The sequence below is a fragment of the Lathyrus oleraceus genome, chromosome 1 (assembly GCF_024323335.1).
Source record: "Lathyrus oleraceus cultivar Zhongwan6 chromosome 1, CAAS_Psat_ZW6_1.0, whole genome shotgun sequence".
In the NCBI taxonomy this organism is placed as follows: Eukaryota; Viridiplantae; Streptophyta; class Magnoliopsida; order Fabales; family Fabaceae; genus Lathyrus; species Lathyrus oleraceus.
In genome coordinates, this window is record NC_066579.1 from 308,809,945 (window position 1) to 308,817,708 (window position 7,764).

The 7,764-nt window shown below is 35.9% G+C and overlaps 1 long non-coding RNA gene across 2 annotated transcripts; it reads right to left on the reverse strand.

The window, feature by feature from the left end:
- Positions 1 to 3,485: 3,485 nt before the first annotated feature.
- On the reverse strand, positions 3,486 to 7,371 carry LOC127132504 (uncharacterized). 2 transcript variants are annotated; one of them, XR_007806745.1, is made up of 4 exons: positions 7,180 to 7,371; positions 6,947 to 7,077; positions 4,672 to 5,472; positions 3,486 to 4,529 (listed from the first exon to the last, which is right to left on the reverse strand). It is a non-coding gene; the product is annotated as an uncharacterized LOC127132504 (long non-coding RNA). The 2 variants fall into 2 exon arrangements; XR_007806746.1 differs by having other exon boundaries at positions 6,947 to 7,371.
- Between the last annotated feature and the right edge of the window lie 393 nt (positions 7,372 to 7,764).

Genomic DNA, 7,764 nt, shown 5'->3' on the forward strand with positions numbered 1-7,764 from the left:
AAACCATAAATTATAACCACGTGATGATTCTGGGTCAGAAAGGGTATATGAGAATTCCTTGGATAAATAACTTTTTTCTTCTAGGTCGTTAGACACCCTTATATTGAATGTTGGCAAAAGAATATATCACGATTAGGTCCCCATTCCCCCATCGTGTTTTGTAGAAATAGGAGGTACGATCCAATTTGCAAAGGAGGGAACACGTTATAGGCTTCATTCAGGTTCGTCTGTGAATAGTTAGTTATGAGCCGAGCGACACTAAGGTGCTAGAACAATGAATTCTCCAAGTTGTTCGGATGCATCAAAGTATGACTGGGTGGATGCAAAGTAGCATACACTTCTTCGACTCTGAGTGCTGAGGTCACTTTAAGTGATGTTAACATTATGGTCAAAGATTCTTAGGAATGGTTGGTCCTTCTGGTGCCAGGGGAGAAGAGGATATGCAACTCTTTTGATGACTACATGATCTTGTTCTATGAGTGTAGGTTTACAAAAACAGGATTTTAGTTTCCTTTTTATGAATTTGAGGTAGCCGTCCTCAAACATTTAAAAGTTGTTCCCTCCTAAGGGTCATGGGCATAAATAAGGGTCTTCCAACTGTGTGCCGAGTACAAATCCTAGAAGCCCTACCTTAGCTTATTTTTTTGATCTTTTCCATCTAAGGCGTACTTCCCTAGACAACTTTCTTAATCAGGGGCTTATTTACTTTCATCCAGTCAACCTTTGGCTCGACTCCTTCACTCTGAAATGGGGGAATATTTTGGGACGTTTCTTCCTAGTAAAGCCCCTCACCCCCACTGATCACTATGCTTTCTGTTATATCCTTGTATACTCTCCTCAATATTGTTGTATTTTCTATTCAAGTTATTGGTCCAAGCTCTATTTTAATTAGTATGCTTACTCCTATTGTATCAAGTCGGATTCTCTTTCTCCGAACGAGGTGACAATGAAGGAGAAAATGCAATCTTGGTTTCAAGGTCTTGGCTTGAGCATGAGTTTGTCCATGGTGAGGTGCCTTTTACCGATGTGAGGAAAAGGAAAATTAACACTCATGCTATCTAGAGTGCAGTTAATCTTGAGTAGAGGAGGAAAAGCTCTGGTGAGAGCGGAGTCTTCGTGCTTTTTTTTAAACATGTGTGATTGCATTTTACAGATAACATGAATTAGATAAGTAAGTTGAATATGTTGTACAACCTTGCAGATGCCCAAGGTATCCTGGATGCGGTGAATATTGAGGCTACCACTGCTGGGTTTGCTCCTTCAGCAACCAGTGTTACGACTTCGGTCCCTTATCCTACCCCGGTTGTAGAGATGCCTATTATTGCTCTCGAGGTGGATCAACTCGCGGATGATGCAACCACTTTATAAGTGGGAGAATCAACCATACATATGGTTTCAACAAAGAGAGTCAAAGATGAGGAACAACAATCCCCTGGACTGAAGGTTCTCCAAAACTGGCTCGAGTTGTTGAGGGAGGTGCTTATGGGGAAATAACTCCCCATAAATATACTAGACATCCTTTTTATGATTTCATGCAGTATTGAGGAGGTTGTTGCTATTGTTTAAATGTTGAATTTATTCTTTGTCTAGAATCTCATTAAGGGATATAAGATGGAACTACCTTCTCAGCTTCCTCACAACATGTTTAAAGTTAAAACCATTTTCTCTCTCGTCTCTGCTGGACTGGGTGATGTCTTGGTCCCAGTCAATCCTTCTTAAGAAATGGATACTTGGAGGGGCAGGCCAAAGTTGTGGAGCTGAGGTGTACTAATCTCTAGAAGGAGCTTGTTACGCTGTAGGAGGAAGTTAAAATTGACAACTCTTTGAAAGAGGTTGTGGGCATACATGATCTTCCTTCTACTTTGGTCGCTCGTACGGCTGTGATGATTATGATTCTGTTTAGAGAAGACTCTCCAAATGGAGGAGCATCATAAAGCCTCTCTTCAAGAGATTGAGGCCTATGTAAAGGCCTTGAAATGATGAAAGTGCCTCTAGAATTTTCCTGCTTTTCGTAACTAGGTGTATTGAATATTGTTAACTACCATTTATAGTTGCTAATATTGCTTGTTGTGTTTAGTGTTATTGTAGTAGAATATTGTTTTGTATGTCGCACTTAGTGAATTGCTTGTGTTCTCTGGGACGAAACCTGGGATTCGAGAATTTGCTGTCATATGGTAGTATTTTGTATTGTACTCCGCGTCATAGAGGATTGTTCCCCAGTCAAGGGTATGATTCCCATCCCTACCCCAAGGTTTGACTCTAATCGAAGTGGACGTCTCCGAACTTTACTACCGACGCCCTTGGATTGGCTAGATCTGAAGGGGTGCGACAACTACACAATAGTGTTTAATAAGCCTTAAATATGAGTTTTATGTTTGAGTCTTATCAGAATCACAGAAGTTTGTTAAGTTTGTAATGGATACGCAATAGTGAACGGAATTTGTTTGAGCCGTATTAGAATCACAAAAATGTGTTAAGTCTATATTGGATTCACATTCATGCAAGCGGTGCATTTAGGACGTATCAAAATCACATAGATGTGTTAAGTTCGTATCTCTCTCACACACCAACACCCACACACATGCACACACACACACACACAAACAAACAAACAAACACATGCACACACAAACGCACGGACACGCACACACACATGCACACACACGAACACACACACACACACGCACGCACGCACACCCACACACACACGCATGCTCACACACACAAGCGCGCGCACACACACACATAAAATGGGGTTTGGAATAAGGTTTTTTTGGCTTATTTCAAATCATAGCTTTGAAATTAGATTTAATCAAATGACTAATTAAGTAAAATATTATTTTAACCCTTAAATTAGATTCAATCTAAAGGTTGTCATATCCTAAATTTTATACTGAATTTTACCATGATTTTTTTTTATCTGCATTCACATGACATAATAATTTCATTTGATCATACATATCAACATTCATTTCATTATTCATTTCATTGCATCATTATTTGGATTTAATTCTCTATTTACAAATCATCTTTATCATTGTTATTCATCAGCCTATTTTGAAATAAAAGTCAAAATTTAAAGTTTGACTTTATCGAATTTTGTGACTAGTTCATTTGCATTGCTTGTCCATTTCACATATTCAGTTGAGGCTTAGCTTCCCTTGAACAGTCAAATTAAAAAGTCAATTAAACCACTTTGGAATCTTCATCATTTTTTAAAGCAATTTTTCATTTCATTACGCATCATTTCATTTATCCCATTTTATTAAAAAAAAAAGGTAAATGTTGAGTTTTTGTTTTAAAAGTCATATTTCAAATTTTAATAAAGTGATTCATTTTCAAACACTTTTTAATTAGATTTTTATATTGTCATGTGAGTTTTTTAGCCATATTTCAAAATCTTTTTTAAGCCATTTTTGTGCATATCACATGAGATCACTTCACCCCAAATTCACATTTTTGCATTAACAGTAAAACATTGCATCTAAGTTACATCCAAATTCACTTCATCACAGTGAATTGAACATAGTGTGATCAATCAAGATACAAGATGAGGGTTTCTCTTCTCAATTTTTGGCTCTCTTCTAGCATTAACTGCGCTACTTCTTGTTTCTTGTTAGACTAATTCTCCCTATTTCTCACCATTTCTTGTTCTAACACATGAAGATGAAGCTCCATCATCATCCAGTGAATTTCTATTACAAACCTTTGCTTCATATGGCTCTCATGAGATGAGGGTTTTTAGAGCAATTGGTAGTGGTGCTAGTAGTGTTGTTCAAAGAGCTATGCATATACCAACTCATAGGGTTCTTGCATCGAAGAAAATCAATATCTTGTCGACATCTCAAGCTTGAAATTTAGAATGAAATTCAGGCAGACATAAAGATCAACAGTTATATGCAATGTTTCCGTCTCAAGAACAATTCCAAACTCACCGTCAATCCTCAACACCGTTTCGCTTGCGCTACTCTCTCCAATTCCGTTTAATGGCTGAGGAAAGAGTCTAGCAGCAAAGTTGATCCGACAATCGCCGCAATACGACGACTTTCGGCTACTACATCTAGCAGTAAGCCAGACCTTACCACTTTGTTCCAACTTACCACTTTGTTCCAACTTGCGGCTCATGAAGCTAAAAATCCTGTATGCAGGATCACATTTTTGGAATGATCCTATTCTACTGCAGATCGACAGTGCGCACACAACATTTGAGACAGTTTTCTTCTATGTGTAGAAGACATCAACGGTGCTAGAAAAATGTTCAAATTACATTCTAGTTCCAATCTATGCACATGGAACTGCATGATCTCAGCTTTACACATATCAAGACTCCTGTCAAAGATATCAAAGTTTGCACCTTCTGATCAATCCAGAATCAATATTCTTGATCCTAAAGATCTTATAGAAAACAAGATATCGTGCAAGCTCAGCTGCAACTGCAAAACTGCAAGTGTCAAAGACAGAACAATCAAAACCCCAAACTTGACTCTGAAGTTGTCCTCATTCTTGCAAAAACGGCATTTGAACTTTTCCTGCAAGAAAGATGCAGTTGATGAAATTAGTGCAATGTTGGGGGATCTGAAGGACAAGTTTTTATTAATAACTGGAAATCCTTTGCCCAAAGACATTGAACAAATATCTTACTGGCTTCTAAATGAACAACATGTCACTTACTCTCAGATCCATGCATCCTATTCAATCAATCTTCAGAAAATGTGTACTCCGATCCTGGCTCTCCCATGATGCGGAAAACCCAAGCTGGGACATATATTATTGCCAAGATAAATTAACCATGCAGTCAGACAGGTTTTAGCGCTCTGAAGGGCCACAGTGCTCTTTATCGGCTGGCGATTCTACCTTATGAAAGCCATGTCTATTCTTCCAGAGAAAGTATCATGCATGTACTTTGGGAAACAGGTAAATGGCTGCATAAATACTATGTGAGAAATACTTCCGATGCAATATTAGCCAAAGAAGATAGATGTCATCCCCTGAGAGAATGGCACGCTTACATCAATAGCTCATACAACAATAGCTCATACAACAATAATTGCATTGCTGGTGCAGTGGCAGGTTTTCCAAATCATACATTCATTGAATCATCAGGATGTGGCCAGTGTTTTCAGAAAGGTTTCGACTGCTTCTAGAATTGCACCACCAGTTACCATAAGGACTGCAATACCTGTATTCTCCCCGCCACCAGACGCAATATCTCCTCAAGTAATGCAGCCTCCTCTTGTACAAGTTGCTCCTCCAATCAATATTCGACAAGCAGTTCCAGCATATGACACTCCACAAGTTTGAAAAAACGAACCTGCTCCCATCAGCAAAGACGGTATGGCACGAGCACTATGTGCCACGCCACCACTTCGAGGAAACAAACCTACCAGCACAGCCAGGAAGAGTTGATGTGTGATGGCAGAGAAAAATGTTGAATTTCCTGTTGAGTTGTGTGCTAGCTCAGTGCAAGAAACTCTGGGTAAAATGTCGACACAAGTAATATCAGTCTCCGGTATAATCGATAAATATTTTTCAGGTTTCAATGCCATTGATAAATTTAGTAGCTTTTCAAACTCAGATGTTACATCAAGAGCTGTTCATAGTGAGGTTGAAGTTCAATCAAACACCAGAGTACAAAGTTGCTCAAAGAAACAAGTTGATTCATTATCACAGTTCACTCCCAAAACATATCCACACGCTCCATTACATGTTGAATTGGTTTCCAAAACTAGGAAATCCAAAGTTGAGAAATGTAGCAAAAACAGAAGATCCAAAGTGGGGAAATTGCTTCTATCAGCTCCAAAGAGTCTTGGGGCTTCTAATAATGAGCAAAGTCCCGCACTCTCTTTATGTAAATTCAGAAACTCAAACCATAGTCTAGAAAAATTTCTTTGTATCAAGACCTCTTAAAACATAGGACGGAACTGTACTCGATGAAATGGAAAGCAAGTGGATTAGAGGAACACACGTAGCGACATATCTTCATCCTCGTGCTTCCAGAAACTTCAACAACTTGTTTTAGCTTTACTTGCAAACCAAATCTGTCCAAAACATCTTCAGCATTATAGAAAATGTTTTGAATCTTCCTTAGCCATTCACGCAAAGCATGTTGCTGGTTTTTCTTCTCATCCACCAATACCTAAACATATGTCTTCTGAGGCGGCAAAGGGCTTTCACAAGGAACCAGAAGACATATGTTTTAAATACCAAAAATCTATTTTTTTTTTTAAAAGTCATTTTTTAAAGAAAATACAATTTTTTTTAAATAAAAAAAAACGATTATTTTTATATTTTTTTACAAAAATACAAAAAAAATGTTTTTCCCCCCAAAAAAAGATTTTTTTCAAAAAAATTGATTTTTTCCGAAAATTAAAAAAACTATTTTTTTGAAAAATAATTAAAATACAAAAAATCAATTTTTTTTAAAATAAAAAAATGATTTAAAAAAAAAGAGATTTTTTCAAAAAAATAAAAAATCGATTATTTTCAAAATTTTAAAAAAATTTGTTTTAAAAAATAAAATTGAATTGATGAATATCCGTCCACTAAAAATATGATAATGGATGGATTGGATTAATTTTATTCTTAACTGATAAATTAAATTGAATATTTTTAAAAAACTTTTAGTGAATTGTTATAATTTTTAAGAAATTTTTAATGAATGGTTAATAGACTAATAATTTTGATTCATCAGATAACAATCCAATCTATATCCATAAAATATATCCATTTTACTATCCTTAACTCACACATCACCAAAGCTGATTTGACATCACTCATGAGAGCTTGATGGAATAAGGCTCAACCTCTACTCAATCTCTCTTCACTTTGTTCATCATCACACAACAATCCCTTTCAGTCTTAGTTCTAACAATAACACCCACTCAATATCATAATAAGTAGCAAAAAGAAGAAGAAATAAGTTATAACAAAAGGGAGAAAGAATCACCTGTAGCTATTTGAATATATGAGTTTCTCTTCTACTCATCGACGCCAGAAATACAACACTACAATAGGAAATCTCCCCTCCGTTGGTAAACACTCCAAACCTCGAGTTTTGCTCTATGTTATGTCAATTCTCTTTTATCATAAAATTGAATCGAAATCAAATTCTAAATCGAGTCAAAACGTGACGCACAAGCTGAACAAAAAAGTGATTTTGAACTGAAATGAATTATGTACCGTAACTGTGAATCGAGCAGGTATATTATTGTTAACGCATGAATCGATGTGAGAGAGACAAACGAAAATCTGAAAACCTTTTGAGTCGCGTTTAAAATCGTTTATTGGAAAAACGCTTATGACATGTGTTATGTTACTGCTAGTATGAAGACCGTTTTGCACTTCTTGTTTCCTCTTTCTGCTTTTCAAGTGTACTGTATTTCTTTTATTACTCTTACTTTAAAAAATATATATATTATTATGATAACTTAATCCTATATTTCTTTGTATTTTTCTTATTACCCCTTTAAAAAAATATGACATTAGTTTCTATTATTTTAATTATAATTGTTTTATGGTCCACATGTCATATTTGGGTTGGATACTAGATTAAATGAAAGAAAATCTAAATCATAGTAAACATTTTTAATAAGAAAAGATTTAGATTTTAATTGTTGAATGTTTAGTTTTTTTAATTTTCACTTTCTAAAGAATACTAATTAATTTAGGTAGTTAGAGTTTGGTTAATCGATCAATTTTGTTAGGTAATTTTGATTCACTTGATCACGTGGTCAATAATTCTCAAATTTGATTAAATTAAAAATC